Source organism: Caloenas nicobarica, chromosome 4 (genome assembly GCF_036013445.1).
Source record: "Caloenas nicobarica isolate bCalNic1 chromosome 4, bCalNic1.hap1, whole genome shotgun sequence".
In the NCBI taxonomy this organism is placed as follows: Eukaryota; Metazoa; Chordata; class Aves; order Columbiformes; family Columbidae; genus Caloenas; species Caloenas nicobarica.
The window spans coordinates 44602346-44621041 of NC_088248.1; the positions used below are offsets into that span (position 1 = coordinate 44602346).

General features: G+C 38.6%; 1 protein-coding gene across 2 annotated transcripts in view; it reads right to left on the reverse strand.

Annotated features, from left to right (window-relative positions):
* The window catches only part of DCTD (dCMP deaminase), a 59221-nt gene that overhangs the window by 32444 nt on the left and 8081 nt on the right, over nucleotides 1-18696 (reverse strand). For both annotated transcript variants that reach the window (XM_065633334.1, XM_065633335.1), the window contains exon 2: nucleotides 9873-9975. The gene's annotated coding sequence lies outside the window, so the exon portion shown is untranslated. The remainder of the gene's footprint in view (nucleotides 1-9872; nucleotides 9976-18696) is intronic.

Genomic DNA, 18696 nt, shown 5'->3' on the forward strand with positions numbered 1-18696 from the left:
CAATGACTCGTAACACCTCCATTTCTGGTGCAAGCTTTTTAAGGAAGATGGAAGTTGTTGACCTTAGGATCCAGTGGGACACGGAGAAGGTGAGCACAGCACCACAGAAACTGAGTAGAAACAAAGAAGTTTATATACAACAATTTAAACTGTATTGTTAATGTCTTCTTTCTGTATTAATAGGGTAATTTGTACCATTACATTGTTAAAATATCGATGGGACTAACAATATGTTCTTACCTCCTCCTTTAAGGCAGGATCCTTTTAGCCCATATCAAGATTTGAATGTAATACAAATCCAGCCTCAGGTTAGGGCTAGTCCGAGGGTTAAAGTTTGAAGAACCAGAAAGCTTACAGGGGGTGATGGGACTGATGGTAGAAAAAGGACTCCAAGGAAGTACAGGGGAGGTGTCCAGGGGATCCCCAGGAAGAACATTATACAAGGGGCCTAAGCATGCTATGAGGCTTTAGCCTAAGCCTAGCTTTAGCCTTTGACAAAGTTCAGAAAAGATGGCTGAAAGGAGTGTGCTTCCTGATTCAACATGGAAGAAAATGTCTAGAAAAGCAGAAAAAACCTATCACAGGCAAATTCCAAGACAATACCTGCTATATTATACTGACAGGGATGGTGAGACTGAGAATAAGAACTGGAACTCCATGAGAGTGGAGGGCAGGACTTAAGAGGTTCCTCAGGGACAACATTAGGCTTAGGGATCCTGAACATATCTAAACAATGAGGGCATAAAAGTGAAGTTTCTTGCATTGATAAAGAGTTGTTTAAAAGATAAAAAAAGAGAACACCACAGTAAATTGTCAGTTTTCATAATGGAGGAGGTCACAAGTAGAGATTCACAGTGGTCTGCCTGAGATATGTTCTTCAGCATATCCATAAATTACTCTGAACTGGGAGTCAATAATGAGATGACAGTGTGTGCTGCTGCTAGCATAAAAATAAATGGTCAGAGGGACAAAGGTTTGTTGTGAAGAACTGGTAAGTCCCAGACATTAGTAAAGTCCATAAACACTGAATACAAACTACGTCTCATCCTTGAAGGGAGTAAAAGAGAATAGGCCAGGAAGGATACCCGCTGGGCCAAGACTATGTAGAGGGAGGTGACAACTCTGTCACTTCACTATGTGGCCCCACAGTTACAACTATTAATATATCTAGCGTGGTTCAGGAGCCTCTTTGCTTGCATGGTCCTAGAGATCAATTGTCATGAAGGACAATCACCAGGGGCCAGAAAACCTCAAGAAGCAATGGTAGGACACATCAGCCAGTGCGGTAAAAGCATGGAGTGTCACAAATGGCTACAGATCCAGTCCTCTAAGCTGGAGTCTGAGGCTGACTAGCAATTTGTGAAGTTGGCTGCAGTGGTCAAGTGAGCCACGCTTTGCATAGGTAACACAACTGTGTTCTCTCCGCATGGAGAGTCATGAACTCTGGCTTTGTTCTTCTGATTTCATGCAGCCAAAAAAGAAGATGCTCACATTTTTCTGTTTCTTTGTTGTCATTATTTAAAATCCATACCAATTAAAAATTATGTGCGAAGTATGTAAGGAAAAAAGTATCATTAACAAAAGTCTATATTGCACTTAATGTGCCCACAAAATTTTCAGTAAAGTCAAAAGAACAGCATATGGCAAGAGTCCCAAATTACACATTTTTCACCATGAATCCCAGTTGAATTCATAGAGGTTTCAGTGGCAAAGAATTTTAAAGGAATTCCAGTTCTAAATATATAACAGCCTAATAGGTTGGAACGGTAATTCTTCTTCCATCAAATTTAATGGGTACTTGTTAGATTTAATGTGTTTGTGACATTTTGCAGACTCATATTTCCTTTGTTGTCTTCACATTGCTACAGAGACGCACCCCAGGGTACTTTATGAAACTGTAACTGATGTAAAAACTTGATTGGCAGATTTTTGTGTGTAAAATATATGTTTCATGACATTTTCAAGTATTACTTGATGGTATCTACTTTGTTTTCTATTAGGCTTTAGTTCCTTTCTGTTATGTGGAAATGTATTTTTGCCAAGTACATTGCTTTATGTACTGTCAGTAAAATGTTAAATATTGCTTATGGCATCATGGCACATATCTAAAAATAAAAGAGGAACATTTCAATTTTGGTAAACTGTCCAGACCTTCCAGGCAAATAGAATTTTTAATATTTTGGTGTGAAGATTACCAAAATGGAAATAATGCATAATAATGCTTAATTTCTTTGGGGAAATGACAATAAAATTAGACAAGAGTAAAGAAATATACATTATTCACTTGGATTCCAAAGAAGCTTTTAATCCAGTACCAAATACATTATTAATTAATAGGGTGAGAAGGTAAAGAAGTAACACTCAACTGGATAGCAAACTGGCTGGCTTACAAAGTCAAAGAATGACCATAAGTGTAAAAGGAAGATGACAAATGCAGCATCACAGAGCTTAGCATTAGATCCTCATCTTTGTCATGCTAATGAACTGGAAAACTGACAGAGCTTCAAGGTGTGCAATTTGATGTGTCAGGAATACAAGTAACAGCTGATCATGAACAGAAAGGAGGAAAATATAGTTCAAACTGAAATGAAAAAAACACATATACATATGCGATAGAATTGAAAAATTAAATTGTATAAAGGTAAGCATAAGGACATTCAAAAAATAACAGAGACTATGCCCTAAATTATGGACTGTACTGAGAATGTCAAAGACCTGGCAGTGCTCAATACAAAGTTCAAAACATCAGGTAATTTGATAAATTATTCTATTAAATTATGTTCAAAACATTTGGTAATAATGTAAAATACCGCATAAATACAGTTAGCCATGCAATATCTGGCAGCAGCTAGAAAGGATAAAAAGATACAAAGGAGTGTGAAAAGAATTGAAAACTAGAATATTAGTTTGAATCTGTCCCAGGAAGATAAATATTAATAGTTCTTCCCATCAGTTTACTTGTTTGGATGTCTTTGTGCAGTGACCTGGTGACTATGCCAGCTGACACATTAGTGACTGACAGAATTGCAAAATGAATTTTTCTCTTTCTTTGAGAATCTTCCAGTTATTCTCAGAAAATCAGAAAGAGGTCTTCAGGTAGAGGACAGCACTTGTTGGAAGACTGCTGTGATACTTCTCGGAATAAAGAGGGATTTAGTGCATATATTAAGCCCTAAGTGATGTTCTTCATTGCTATATGCTCTTAACTAGTGCAGTGTATGCTGAATTCATCACTGCAGTATATCTCCTTGCACTTTGAGTGTTGCAGTGTGAGCTCCCTCTGAAGGTGCCTACTCAAGAACAGTGAGTGGGAGCAGTGCTATTGCTACCAAATCCTTGCTTTACCTAAGTCACATAGAGGTTTCATCTCCCACCTGCCTTTTCAGATTCCAAATGCAGCCTTTAGGAGAACCAGTTAGAAAAGATTAAGGCAACAACAAGTGCAAGCTACACTTCAGAACACCTGACCATACTCATTAGCATCAAGACACCTTATTCTTCTGACAACAGCAGCCCACAAATAAACATTTGGCTGGAGCTAAGAAATAAGTGATGCTACCTGAAGAGCTCACAGATGCACCAAGTCTTCTCTGACTGAAAATACAAAATGGTAAATGGCCAGCTCAGTCCATAATTAGGGACTGTTTGTGGATTCTTACATCTTTGCATCTGGGACTACTGCTTGCTCTCAGGCAGTTGTCTTTGTTGAACTGTGCAAGATGATGATCTTGCTTTGTTGTTCATCCTTCAGTTACCTAGATTACAGCAAAGCAGTGTGACACCTGCAGCTGTCCAGAAGGTCTAACCTGTTAGAGTCAATTCTGGACACATAAAACTCATTCTCCACTCTCCATATTGCTTCCCCATAGATTTGAAGTCTGATGATCTGAGATCTCAGTATTCTGCAGCCTCAAGACAAGCTAACTGAAAGCTAGGGGATGAAGAAGGTAAGGGTTGCTGCTTTGTCAGCCTCTATCAGGATAATATCTACCTGTACAATAGACAAAATTCTGGAGGGACTGAGAGTAGGGAGAAGAAGAAAAAAAAAAATCAATTCTTGCAGAAAAAAAAAATACTATCACACAGGGTCACTACCTTCTGTTTCATGTGCAAGACCAGCTAAACCAGAGCCCTGCTCAACAAGCAAAACCAAAAGATGCCTATATGTTTCCCTAGGATTCTTAGGGCAGAGGTTAAATGAGGATGGTCATCACATGTCATTATTGGAAGAAATTAGAATAGTAAGAGAGTAAGTGCAGCTGAAGAGAGAGAAGGGGAGGTTGGGGGGGAGGGAGAGGGAGAGGGAGAGGGAGAGGGAGGGAGAGGGGGAGAGAGAGAGAGAGAGGGAGAGGGAGAGGGAGAGGGAGAGGGAGAGGGAGAGGGAGAGGGAGAGGGAGAGGGAGAGGAGGTCTTTTTTCACAGTGACTTCTAACCCTTATGACCTAGAGCAATACAGGTGCCTTCCTACTGATGTCAGATGCCTATGGCGAAAACAGGACTGAAAGCAGTGATTGCAGGGGATCCTTTCTGAGAGGTTTTTGTGCTGGGGATCAAGGTACTGAGAAGAAAATAAACCTTCTCTTTGCCCCATCTGAATCCTTCTCACAGCAAGGGGCTGAACTAATCTCTGCCATGCTAGCCTGTTCTGTGTTGGTCTTTGTAGATCCTCTACGTTATTACATCTTTCTAAGTCAGTATGGAGAGTGTTCATGGCTTTCTTTTGTGATTCTCTTGAATTAGCCTGTAGCTGTTCTTGCTTAATTCTTAACATATCTTAGATATTTCCATCATCTTACTGGGTGATGGTACTACAAAGGCTCTGTCAAACTCTCTCATGAATCTTAAATCTCTACTTCGTATCTAGTATTTTCATAAAGAATTTTTCCTCCAAGACATTCAGATATCCACCTTTGGTAGATTTCCAGACTTCGTATCCACACATCAAGATGCAAAATATCCCTACTCTCCCTCCTTAAAGCAATCTCCTAATGCTTCTTTTCATAATATTGTCAGTTTCTTACTTTTGAATGCTCAGTTTTGCAACACTAATGACCCTTTTTAGTAGAATATGCAAAATAGAGCAATCTGCTGTTAGCACAACTGGCATCAGTGGTATTATTCCTACTCTTTGTGAGTATAATGATCAATACAGATAGGCCCAATGAATTCCAGAATAGTTTCTTGGGATCCTGTTCTGGACAATTTTCCATTTAATAGTTTCTTTTACAAAGCTTTCAAGACATCCAGAATTTTTTTATAAGTCTTTCTAATAGGCTGGAAGAAATATAATAATGTTTTTAATAGGCGTGTAGTGAATGAAGCTATGAAAATGAAATGAGGGTAGAAGCAAAAATGGAAGCAATCTTACTACTGTACTATAAAAGAAGGACTTACTGTGAGTTCCTTGCTTTATGTTATTATACGGAGAAGAATTCATATCTCAAATTTACTTATCGGTAGCTCATTTATAACTAAATGGTCATCACCTGTGGTCTATATTGTGGTCTTGAAAATGGTATTTTATAGTCTCTATTTTTATGAAGAATCTGTTCCATCCTGTCAAATCATAATTGACAAAAATGATGTTTCATCCATGATGTTTGCAATAAAAATTATATGGCTTCAGGCATCAACTGACAACATTATCTTCTAAGAACAGGGGAATCATTAATCTTGAGAGACAATCAACTGCTAAATCATTTATAAAAATATAGGTGCATTCAGTTAGCTTTAATTGTTCATTATCACAAGAAATTCAAACACTTGGTGTAGCTGCCCAAGGCACCAGTTAAGCAAACCTATGATGAAGTTCCCATAGTTACATGAAAGTAAAGCTAAAATATTTGAGTAAATCTTACCCAGGAACAAATTAATGGAGCATGTGTTGCCATATCCATCATAGCTACACCCAACCTCCATTAGCTGCTTCCATTTCCCAGTTCCACTGAAATTTGAAGCACTGAAATGCAGTGGTAGGTACTATTCATAGCATTTTCAGTAATGGTTTTCCATAGAGCTGCCTCACTTTATTCTGCCCTAGGAAAATACACCTCCCTCCTCTAGGAAAAAAAACAAAATCAGAAACAAACAAACAAAACAAAAAACCAAACAAGCAAACAAAAAACTACACCCAAGCCCAAACAAAACAGAAACCAAAAAACAAGCCAGAAATGCAAAGGGAGAACAAGCTAGCTGATGCGGATGGGGCATTACCAAATCCCTGTGAAGTCCATGGGCCATACCTCAGCCTGCTGTACAAGAAATTCTAGTTGCAAGCATTAGTGAAGGATTTTTTCCAAGTATTACTGCAAATCACAATATTCCCTTTAGATTATCACAGACAGAATTTTAAAATATTTACATTATTTATCAGCTCCTGCATCTCCTCATGTAAATGTAAGCTGTAATCAATAAATCAATACCTCACTACATCTTTATTCTGTGGGAGCTAAATGACACAGCTTTCCATTGTTTTATATATATATGTGTGTGTGTGTGTGTGTGTATATACCTATAGTGCCCGGCCTTTCCAAACCCATCAGAAATAAACTCATTTCTAATCAATAACGGTGCACCTATCATTTGGGAGCTGTGACTATTTCTATATACTGAGTAATGGATTTAAATAGCAAAAAATAAAATGGCAGAAATTGTTCATGCATTCCAACTCTGCAGCCTTACAGCTTTGAAGATGAATGGAACAAGGTCCAATGTTTAGGCTGTGGTTTTATTTTATTGTGAATTGTGCACTTGTCACTCCCTTCATGTGTCATGAGAATCAAGAATGCTCAAGATCTGAAGCTCTACTGTAGACGGAGAACAGAACAGAGAAGAGAGGAGAACAGGTATAAGTTAAATCTCTCTGATTTTCTGCAGTTGTTTTAAAAGATAGAATTGTGGGATATGTTACTACCAAAAACTATCTTCCCCTTCCTGATTCTGTAAGCTTTGAAGTGATTCACAAGAAATGGTAAAACTTAATAAAAATGGAGTCTTTGTTTTTCAGTAAAATACTTCCTTCAAGAAAGACGAGATGGTTAATGAAGCAACAGTAAATGCTGAAGATAGAGCTTGGCATATTTTCCGTAGTAGAAGTCATGTGGGGCTTGTAGTAGGCCTCAGGCTGGCTTTTTGAGTACAGCTATACTTCACCCACACACTTGAATGGAAGTTCAGTTTACTTAGGAATTTAACTAACTTCATTTCAAACCATGGCGAAAACAACCTTGAAAACTTCTTACTATTACCCCCAAACTTATTTTAAAGGCATCTTTTGATAAGAAAAACTAACTCATTAATCTGAATGACATTTGTTACTGTTCTCAAAACTAAAGCACTTAAAGAGTCTAAGGAGTTCTTACGGAAAAGCTTAAAACTATTATACTTCAAATTAAATTCAAAGGTGTTGCATATTGAGCTGCCTTTTTTTTTCTCCCACCGTTTTTAATTACTAGTACATTTGCATAAAAATAGGATCTTTAATTCTTGAAAGCTCATCTGCTCTTGCTGCTTATTCTTCATTGAAGATGTCACATGTAAAGGGTTAGATCTTCAGGTGAGGTAAAAGCAAGAACAGATGTGCTTAGAAGAAAGAAAGTTTTTAATGCAAATATTATTTTTAATAAAACAGAAGAGGATAAGAAGTGAAAATATATGCTCTGAAATCCAAATTCCTGTATCTCTTCCAGGAGATAAAGATGTCCCTCCAAACAAAAGTAAATTTGAACTTTAAAACTGAATACAGAACATGAAAATACAATATGAAACCCTAAAGATTCACTAGATCACTGTTTACTTAAAAAGTCCCCTAATTTGATACTCCTGCCCTTACCATACAATAAGGAAGCACAAGGCCCAGGCAGTCAGGTTCATTTAAACCCTCAAAATAAGACTTTTCCTATACAAAAGCTTCTAGTTTTTGATGGTCCTTCATGAAACAAATGCTTGATTTCTATCCAAAGAGAGGCATTTGTCTTGTAAAAATCAATCAGTCAAATGCTTATGCCTTAATGTGAAGAAACCATGAGCAGTCAATACTGAATGAACACGAACTATGAACTACCTATTGGCTCTTCCACGTGCAGATCCACTGGAAACGCCGTGGTGCAAAACTTTGGGGGAGTTTGCACCATCATGTGTCTGTGCTTTCAGAAAGAACTGAAAGTATTTTGTACTTAACACCATATTTAATATGTGACCCCTGCTTCTATTTCTTGATAATGTAGCTTGATTCCAGCTACCAACAAAAGTGAGTACATGAAAACAGCAATGAGAGTCTGGGCTCTATTAGAAGTACAAGAAAAGCCAACAAAGACTCACACAGTAAAATAAAACTGTTCTGCTCTAAAAGAGATATTGTGCTCTACCAAATGTTATTGAAGATTAACTGGTCTTCAGATACATCTGCCCAGTTAGGTAATAAATGCGGTGGGGTTATGTTTAACAACCACTGCAACTGCCTGCAGCCTGCCTTGGAAGCATCCTGAAGCTCATCACACTCTGGGCACCAGACTGGTGATGACAATAAATGAGCTGTTATTCATCAGATATTCCAAAACTGTACACTAAAACTTGTTTTTGTAAATAATGTTTTGTAAAAACAAAATGGCACCAATGATTTCCACGGTCAGATCCCCAGTCCATGTAGAGTAAACCGGAGGTAGTGCTACGTCTCTGCTGAAAGGGTGCACCACCTGATGGGATGGGAAGGGAAGGGAGGGTTGGGTTTATAACATGAGTCCTACTAAGAAAAATACAGCTCTGTCAAAGCTCCAGAAGTGGTATTTGACCTCATTTCTTCTGATACAGAAAATGCCACAGAGGCAGAGGCAAGGCCCAGCAAGCATTTTACCTACAGCCAGGAAAAACTGAGGGTGCACTCAAATGCTCAGATTCAAATCTGCAATACAAATGAATTGCTACTAATAAAAACAAAGCACAGAGTCCCTTTTACATTGTTTTATCCTGTTTAAAAGACAAACATTTGCACACTGCAAGCCTCAAATGGATAAAAGCTACCATGAGAACTTATAAGCCATCTGCTAGCTTCCTAATGAAGCCAGTAACTATTATTGTTTACAGTTGAACACCAGGGGTCATGTGTATTTGCTGTAATGAAAGAATCAATGCATCACTGCAGATGCTAAAAGAGAACTTTTTTTTTTCCAGACGGCTAATTATAAATACAATAAAATAGCAAATTAAAAAAAAATCTGTTCATCTCCATAGAGAAATAGTGCTTGGCACACCAAACACAAAATGCAGCGCTGCTCTGTTTTCTAGTAGTTTCCACTTGACAGACTCGGATTATAGAAACGGAATCACAAAAAAGCTACTCTTCAATACTTAACAAACAGATGATCACCAAGGAATGCTTAGTCTCTAATTCTCTAATCTTTACAGACCTCCTACGTTATTTAATTGTATTGTTCATCTGAGTGTAATGATGAAGTGTTCATTAGCAGATACCTCTCTGCTGCTGTTTCACTCTGTTTCTCTTGCTTGAAGAAGACGCTATAGCATATGAAAACTTGGCTTAGTTAAGCTATTAAAAATGTCCTAAAGTTTCTTGGATTTTTTAAATGTTGGTTGAAGAGAAATGGATATTAAGCAGTGATACAATTGACTTCTGGCTTACTATTTCATTACTCACACAAAAATACACTCATAAAAATACAAAAAATCTGGTAATATTACTTCCCAACATTTATTAAAAATAGAAAATCATGTTATTGGGCATTTTTACCTGATGGAATTCTTAAATTCATTGTAAACAAGCCACTTATTTTGAAATCTTGTTAATAGCCTTTATTTGCTGTAAAAAATTACCTTAATTTCAGGGAAAAAAAAGCCTGTGAATCAAGAAAGCTTACTTGCTTTGCTGAGTTGAAACACTGCAAACAGGTCCTCATTGTCCTCTGAAACCATCAAGTCCATGGCGCAGCCTTCTTGCAGCTTGTATTCTCCTCATTCCACCTGCAGCATATGCAGAGGTACATATCTATCCTATGGCTAAAATGCAGTATAACATTATAGCTAGATCATAGAATCACAGAATTGTGGAATAGTTTGGGCTGGAAGGAACCTTAAAGATCATCTAGTCACAACGTCCTGCCATGGGCAGGGACACCTTCCACTAGACCAGGTTGCTCAAAGCCCCGTCCAGCCTGGCCTTGAACGCTGCCAGGGATGGGGCATCCACGGCTTCTCTGGGCAGCCTGTTCCAGTGCCTCACCACCCTCGTGGTGAAAAATGTCTTCCTTATATCTAATCTAAATCTACCCTATTTCAGTTTAAAGCCATTACCTCTTGTGCTGTCACTACATGCCCTTGTAAAAAGTCCCTCTCCAGCTTTCTTGTAGGTACCTTTAGGTACCGGCAGGCTGCTATAAGGTCTCCCCAGAGCCTTCTCCTCTCCAGGCTGAACGACCCCAACTCTCTCAGCCTGTCCTCATAGGAGAGGTGCTCCAGCCCTCAGATCATGTTTGTGGTCCTCCTCTGGACCCACTCCAACAGGTCCAGAGAGTAATTCAGTTTCAGTTCCTACTCTAATGTTACCATCTTTGTGGACTTAAGTGAATAACTTAATTTATATGTCTTAATTATCTGTTTCATAAAATGTCTGAGATAATACTTTCTTCCATAACCATATGCAAACGTGTATGAATATACTTGTTCCCCAAATTACAGGGGAGTTGCAAGAATTAATTAGTTAATGTTTGCAAAGTGCTTTGAAGGCAGAAAGCACTCTATAAATGCTAATTATTAAATCAAAGGTTTATCTGACTTTATTACTAAACCACTAATAAAATAAGTTACATAGCTGTTGCAGGTTGGAAAAGGCACTTTCACTGTCTAAAAGATATAAAGGTTTTAATTAGCAAACGTTTTTAAAGCACTTTGCTGAGGAAAAAAATGCTAACTGTTAATAAAGGTTTTCCCTAATGAAAACGGCTACAAAATATGAACTCCTGGATGCTACGGTAACTTCTGCATATATTATCTAAAGTTTTGTCCCATGACAACAATATTTTTATTTGAGGCACAATTTTTGTAATATTGATGAAAAAAATGGTGGTTATGTTTGTCGAATAAATGTTCAGATGCAGCAAGAGATTAAAGGTATCATTCTTAGCAGAGAATAGCAAAAGCTAAAGTATTGTCAAATTATACATATATACACACATACCATTATTTTTGCTGTTTAAGTTTTAAGTTGTATTTTGCTAAGCTTCCAAGCTCGTGCTAATTTACAAGGTTCAGCTCTTCCAAATGTTCTACTGTACCTGCATGTACGTGACTTGTTAAATACATTATCTTAAAATCTAAGCATGAAAACAGATTTGAATCTTTCATGCACAGGCAGTTAGAAAGACTGAATTCTGAAAGTGCCTCAAACCTTCTGAAACGCTGTGGATCTTTAGGTTTGCATAGTTTCATCCTCCTAGGAGAAACCTCTGTTCATCTGTTTGTGACACTTGTTTCCCCTCTGTATTTAATAATATAAAGCTGGTATAATAATACGAACCTGTTGATTTATTAATATAAGTATAATAATTAACATATAAACATAACTGGTTCAGATTCATCCCCTTCCTACAGACATTTTAGACATAAACTTGCTTTTAGAGCCTTCCAGAGTCATACTGTTATTATTTCAAAATTACCAGATAGTAATCAGTATTTCTCAAGTGCCTAGGCTAGTGGTTTGAAACGAGTTTAAAAGTAGATCTTAATATGCCTAACACCTGTTGTAACGTCTGCCTGTGGCTATAGAAAACATGAAACCTTGAGCATTAAGAAAAGTCCTATTAATCTGCTTTGCTGAGAGGGGAGAGGCATGCCAGCATCCTCCCTATGTAAACCTGTGCTGACGGCAGGAGGATGCGGATGCACCCAGCCAGGCTTGCTCGGTGAAGCAATGCAGCCTGGCTGCCAAGGCAGAAGCTGCTCCTTTCCACGGTCCAGGAGAAAAAAAAAATCTTTGTGCTGTCCCTCGTGCTCCCAGCAGGAAGGACAGGTCCAGGTGTTGCTCCTACAGAAATCAAAGGGGTCTCCTGCTTTGCCGTGTCACAGACCAGTGGCTCCAAAAGGTCCTTCTCAAACACCCCCGGGGCAGGCAGTAGTATGTGTTCATTTATTTGAGCCATCAATCACAATTTCATATGATAGGAAAATGTCCAGAAGATGATACACCACAGCAAGGTGTTATGTCCATTTCTGTGCTCTTACTAGAGCTCTTCCAGGCAGATCAGGAGAGTCAGGGCAGCAGCAGGAGTGATAAACCTTTATCACTGCATCCATTTGTCAAGCTGTCCTTGAAGGAAAGGTGACTGGGATTTTTTGGAAAGGGGTCAGGGTTCAGGGCTGGGGACAGGAAGGGCTGTCTAGGAATAGATGGGAAAGCGAATGTATTCAGGAGACTTGTTAAAATGTCAAACAGGTCCTTAGCAGAAGAAACTCAAGATTACTGAATTTCTCTGAGCCCAGGGTTTTCTCAGTATGTTTTCTTGGGTTGCAAATTTACCTTATAAAAACATAATTATTGTATCTTTACAAAACAATTCCAGACTAACTAATAAAAAGATAGTCCAAATTATTTTGTAGATAGGCTAAAATTACACATTGTGAAATAAAGTACCAATGACATAAAGCAAGAACAGTAGTGCTGAAGTAAGTTCTTGAATGGTATTTTTGTTTTTATTGTTATTACTATTAGCCCTTATTTAAAAAAAATTAAAGGAAATTGTGTGGTCTTTCTGGAGAAAAATGTATCAATTTAAAGGTAAAGGATGGTATTAAGATTACAGTAAGATTACACTAAAATTGTTACACTAAAAATTATGACAAAATAAAAATAATCCTTTTTTAATTTTTAATGCCACATTAATTAAATCAAAATAGACTCTGGTAAAATAAAGGTATACACAGATCCTAATTTGGAGAACCTTGAAATGTATGTCAACTTCCATAGAATAATTTTGGTGGCATCAGAGCTCAAAAAGACAGGTCTACCTTCAGCCCTGCATTTTGACTTCGTGTAGTTTAGCTTTTCACATGCTGATATCACCAGTGGTATTGGTCCGTTCACAGATGGCAATAACAGAATTAGAAGTAATGCAGAAAAAAGCAGACATGCTCAAGAAATACTTCTGTCTTGTAGCTGAGGAAAAGGCACCTTCAGTAGTAATAAATGATGCTAATAAAATACTTCCTGCTCTGACAGTGAATTGTGAAAAAACAGGTATGTAGGCACTGGGACAGGCACTAGAATTTTGGTATATGATGGCCAAAAGTAAACAATATGGGTTTCAATAGGAATAATATAAAATCATGTGTCTGAGAAACAAGTATGCAGGTTATCTCTAGAGGATGGTGGCCTTAATCCTAGGAATCCCTGTCACAGAGGAAGAGCTCAGGTCACAGTAGCAACCCTTGGACACAAGTCCCAGTGAGGTGCTGTGGCAGAAGGAGTTAATCCAATCTACGGTCAAAAAACTGTGGAAACTATAGTAGAAGTGGATGGATGTCACATATCCCTATATTTGCAATGTGTGACTATTGCTGGGGAATCAGTTCTATTTCTGATATTTCAAATTGAAGAAAGATGTACTTTAATCAGACTGGATTTAGAGAAGCAAAATGAAAATTATTAAGGGACTGGAAAGTGAGCGTTATAGTGAAAACCTTGCAAAGAGGAGACTAAGATTGATCATATTATGCACATTTGCAAAATAGAAGTAGTCATTTCCACTTGTGCAAGATGGGGCTTAAACACAGCTGATAAAATACAAGAGTGAAGAATTCTGACAGGAAATGTTTACCTCTTTTCTATAGCTATGCTTAATTCTGATATGTATAGAGCACTAAAATTAAAACCCAATATTTGAAGAGTATGCAAAAATCACCTTCTTGCCTTGCTTCAAATAAAAATTCAACAGTTACTAACATTCAGCTCTTTGGGTTTCCTGCAATCATTTGAAGGCAACTCTGAAAATGATTTTTTCTATTTGTTTTGATATTCCATCATCCTTGCTTACTTTAGCAATGTAGTTTTCTTCCTACCTGCTACGTGTTTGCTTTCAAGAAAGTCTGCTCCTGTGACTTGTCCCAGAACAATTTGTTTATACAAATACACAGATGAAAAATATGAAAAATATTAATAAGCCTAGCTACAGTTTGAGACAATCTCATATCTCAGAAATCATGTGTAACAATTGATGGAGATTATATCCTACTGTTGGTCAGGAAAAACAAGGCTTTGCAGAGGTTAATAAGCCCTGTCATACCCTGGAATTGTCAGTGTTTGCCCTGTACCCAGCCAGATGGCATTTGGAATAGGGGATCATGTTGAGGATTTAAATCATTGGACTAAGAGGACTTTACCGAGTGCTCCAAAAGTATCAGCTGTCAGGTAAGGCAGCGAAGAAAACAAAGTTTTGACATGATCATTAAGGGTTGGTTTTCATCCATCATTGTTTGGCTTTGGGGTTTTTTGCTATTTCTTAGTTTTCTGTAGGTCCTTCAGTATTTGACATGGTTTCAAAAAATATGACATGACAAGACATCATAATGATTCTGTCATGATGATTTGGTATATTTGAACATATGAATCCTCTGTAAATACAGTGAAGGGATATGAAAGAGAATTTTAGCTCTGCAGTCTGGTTTAAGGCCTTTGATTTTACTTTGATTTGGAAATGTCACGGTTCACTGCAAGCTCACCAGAGTGAGTTTAATGGATTAGAATATGTTATTAAAATGAGATTGCTGGAGAAGTGTATTCCACAGATGTGGAATACTGAGAAGGCAGATTAAACAAAATGACTGGTGAGAGCCCTCCACTGCATTAAAAGGCAGCATACGCTACTTTTTCTTTCTTGCCTTACAGGATAAAGGACAGGAGTAGCACTACACGTTCACTACAGCAGACCAGTTTTCTCTGGTTTTAGGTTTTTTTCATTTATGTTGATACATCAAAAAAGATCTTTTAGAGATGTATACAGAAAAGCACTAATGTTTCACATGGTGTTATGGACAAAAAATCTGTGTATATGTGCTATTGAGAATTTTTTACTTTTGAGATCTTTTTTTCCGAACCATGATTTCCTTCAGGGATTTCTTTGATTCAAGAAAACTTATTTTCACGAACAACTCCTTACCTCCTTCTCCCCTGCCCCAGTGTATTTCTTTGCCTCCTCTTACCAAAACAAAATAGAAGTCTGTGTTAGGTTGCGCACGATCTATGAAAACCACCTAAAACTTTAAAAATATGTATTTAATTGGTCAGATCTTTGCTTTCTCTTAACAGAATTTCACAGCCTGAGATTAGTGACATTTTACATAACTTGAGAACAGCTCTTTCCATGTAACTGGTGTAGAAGGCACACTGATTCCAGGGGTGATGATGCCTCATAACCTCCAGCTGCCACCTCTTCCAGCTGTCACCAGCTGAAGCTGCTGGTGTAGCTATCAGCCAGGCATTGGAGCTGCTTCAAGGCCACCAGAAAACATGCAGCATATTCACCGCCACTCAGAGCCTTCCCTGGGCAGAATCCAGGAACGAGCAATCCTGATCTGGTTTTGACCCTATTTCTCTGTCTCACGAGAGTGGGATGGTTTGAGCGACAACCCCAGCCACTGACTCTATCAGCAGATGCCACTGTTGGCAGCATGATCCTTTGCTGGCTGTTCACAGCAACAACAGGTATGTGGGTGACTACAGCCACTGACAAGACTGATCCAGGGAGTAGGGATGTGGAATGCACCAGAGAAGGGAGCAGCTCGGTTGACACAGGTATGACAGCTCACATTGGGGAGCGCAGCGCGAAGACACACCAGCTGCATGAAGTAAGCTAGGTCCATCAGCCTTAGCTCCACTGTGGCCCTGGCCCTGGCAGATCAGAGCTGGCGGCTGCAGGGCAATGACAGCATCAGAGGGAGCAGCTGTAAGAAGAAAGGAGGTGGGGAGAGGATGGCAAGGAAAAGAGCAGGAGCCAGCACCTGCCACAGAAAAAGGTGACACTGCCTTTCCTGCCCCCACCCCCATCAGTGATACATAAAAAATTACCGTGAATCTTAGTTATATGGGGCGAAACTAGATGGAAGCTGTAATACCAACCCTTGTTCTGCTATATTTTGAAGATACACTCCACTTTCTTCCTTGGGTTGAAAGGCTTAATTCTGCAATTCGATAAAAGGCCCAAACTAATTGTTTCCGAGTTCCTGGAGTGGGAGGCAGGCTACCACTTAAGAGTAGCATCCTTCTTCCACATTTGTTACGTTCTGAAAAAAGGTATAAATGGTTATCAGAGAGTTTCTGAGCTAGTGTCTGAAAACACCATTTTACTTCTTTAGTTAATATAACAATTTTATTTGTTTCTATTGCTGAAGGTGCCACATTGAGTTGTAGAAGCATGTATTAATGCTTCCATATGAGAACCAAGGTCTTCTGCGAGTGATGACATCCACGATACCTCTGAAGGCTGCAGAGACCGCAGTCCTGAGGAGGTTTACCTCTTGTTTGATTGTCTAATGAGACTAAAGGGAAAGCAGCACTGACTCTAAACGCTCGGCTGCGGGCTCATGGGGGCACCTCTGGTCTAGAGTTCAAGAAGCCAGTTTGCAGTGTGGTGGCTTCTCTGTTTTGGTATGTTTGAATTATGTGGTATGCTTTCGTGCTCTTTAAAGAAGCGGAGAAATGGGCAAATGGGAATCTCAGGAAGTTCAACAAAGAGAAATGCCACGTCCTGCACCTGGGGAGGAATAACCTCGTGCACCAGTACATGCTCCAGGCCAACTGGCTGGAAAGCAGCTTTGCAGAAAAAGACTGGGGGTTCTGGTGGACAAAAAGCTGACCATGAGACAGCAAACTGAACTGGGACTGTTCAGCCTGGAGAAGAGAAGGCTGAAGGGTATCTCATCAATGTCTATAAATACTTGAATGGAGAGTGCAAAGAATATGGAGCCAGGCTTTTGTTAGTGGTGTATGGTGACAGAACCAGAGAAAAAAGACATAAAATGAAACAAGGAGATGCCCTTTGAACATCAGGAAACAGTTTTTTCCTGTGATGGTGGCTGAGCACTGGAGCAGGTTGCCCTGAGAGGTTGTGGAATCTCCACCCTTGGACATATTAAAAAACTGTCTGGACATGGTCCTGGGCATCCATCTCTAGGTGGCCCTACTTAGCCATGGGGGTTGAATAAGATGACCTCCAGAGGTTCCTTCCAACCTCAACCATCCTGTGATTCTGTGATTCCTTTGGTATAAGCATCAACTGTATATCCTTTGGCTTTACATTCACACCTTTACAGAACAGCTGATTATTGGCAACAGCTCTCTCATTTAATAGTCCAACGATTACATTTTAATACTTAAATTTTGCAGGCTTTGCCTAGCTTTGAATTATTTTCTTTGAATTATTGTTCAGTGTAATCTTTTCACGCTGTTGGAGGTTGTTTCTTTGTTACTGTATTTCATTTATGGACACACAAGTACAGCTAACTACAATTTATGCTTTTTTTATGTTTCTCCAAGAAATTCAAAGGAGAGAGTTGTTGAAATATTGTCATGTGTCTTGTACATGGACACGAGCATTTCATAACATATGCTTGACCATATGGAATTGATAACTTTTATATAACGCATTTTACCTTGGAATGAGATACTGAATAAAGCGAATTTTTGTATGAATTATAATCTCTTCCTTGTGATAAGAAAGCTTAACCTAAGTATTTCTGAGACCACATATTGAAATAATAAAAATGACACAATGCAGTTAAACAGATTCATCTCAGGAGCTGAAAGCACTCTATGTTCTAATCCCTATCCTATTTCATTTAGGTATTTTTTACTCCATCAAGTCACTTAACACATTTTTTTATGTCCACTGCACAGCAGACATAATAATATCATGCTGTGTTCTTTAAATTTTTTCAGTCCTCTAAAAAGTGTGAACAATGGGATTCTGGGGTTTGCATAACCAGACTAGAATGAAAATTGCCATAGGATGATCCATACAATTCAGCAACATCTCTAGGAATGCTACATCTTGCTATTGATGCATCTCCCATTTTTGCTATAAGTTTGCACAGATTCTAATTTTTTATTTTTGCAGCATGGTTTTTAGCCTTAGTTAGCAATAAGATAGGATTGAGGTTCCTTTGTTGTTGGCCAGGATAGAAGTCAAAGTACTTTGCAGTCATGCAAAGAAACTGTGCTTATTTGAGAGGAAAAAAGAGGTGAAAAGTGGGTGAAAGAGAAAAGAAGCATTTTTTTTCCTATTGTAGTTTGGCAGGTTCATGCCTGTTTTGTGTTTCAAATAAGATTTTTCATTTGTTAGAAGAAATGATCTCGAGTCCTCTCCATCAGTCAGAGGGTCTGCGGTTTTTTGGTTTGGTTTGGGTTGGGTTTTTTTGTAATGCAGGTGTTAAATACTCAATTAGTCCAGTCTACTTCATTTACTGTGCTGTGCTTCTGAAAGTACATGGATGATACAGAAAAGAAACGTATTTCAGGATGTTGTTGCTAAAACATTCAATTTTGTATTTCACCTGTTGCCCCCCTTAGATACAACACAGAAGATGTACATTAAGTCCTTTCTTCTGGCTGTAGTGGGAGCCCTTACTCCTTGCACCAGCAGAGAGGGACTGTTAAAAGCATTAGCCCTGTAACCCGTGCACTTGTGCTTGATGCAG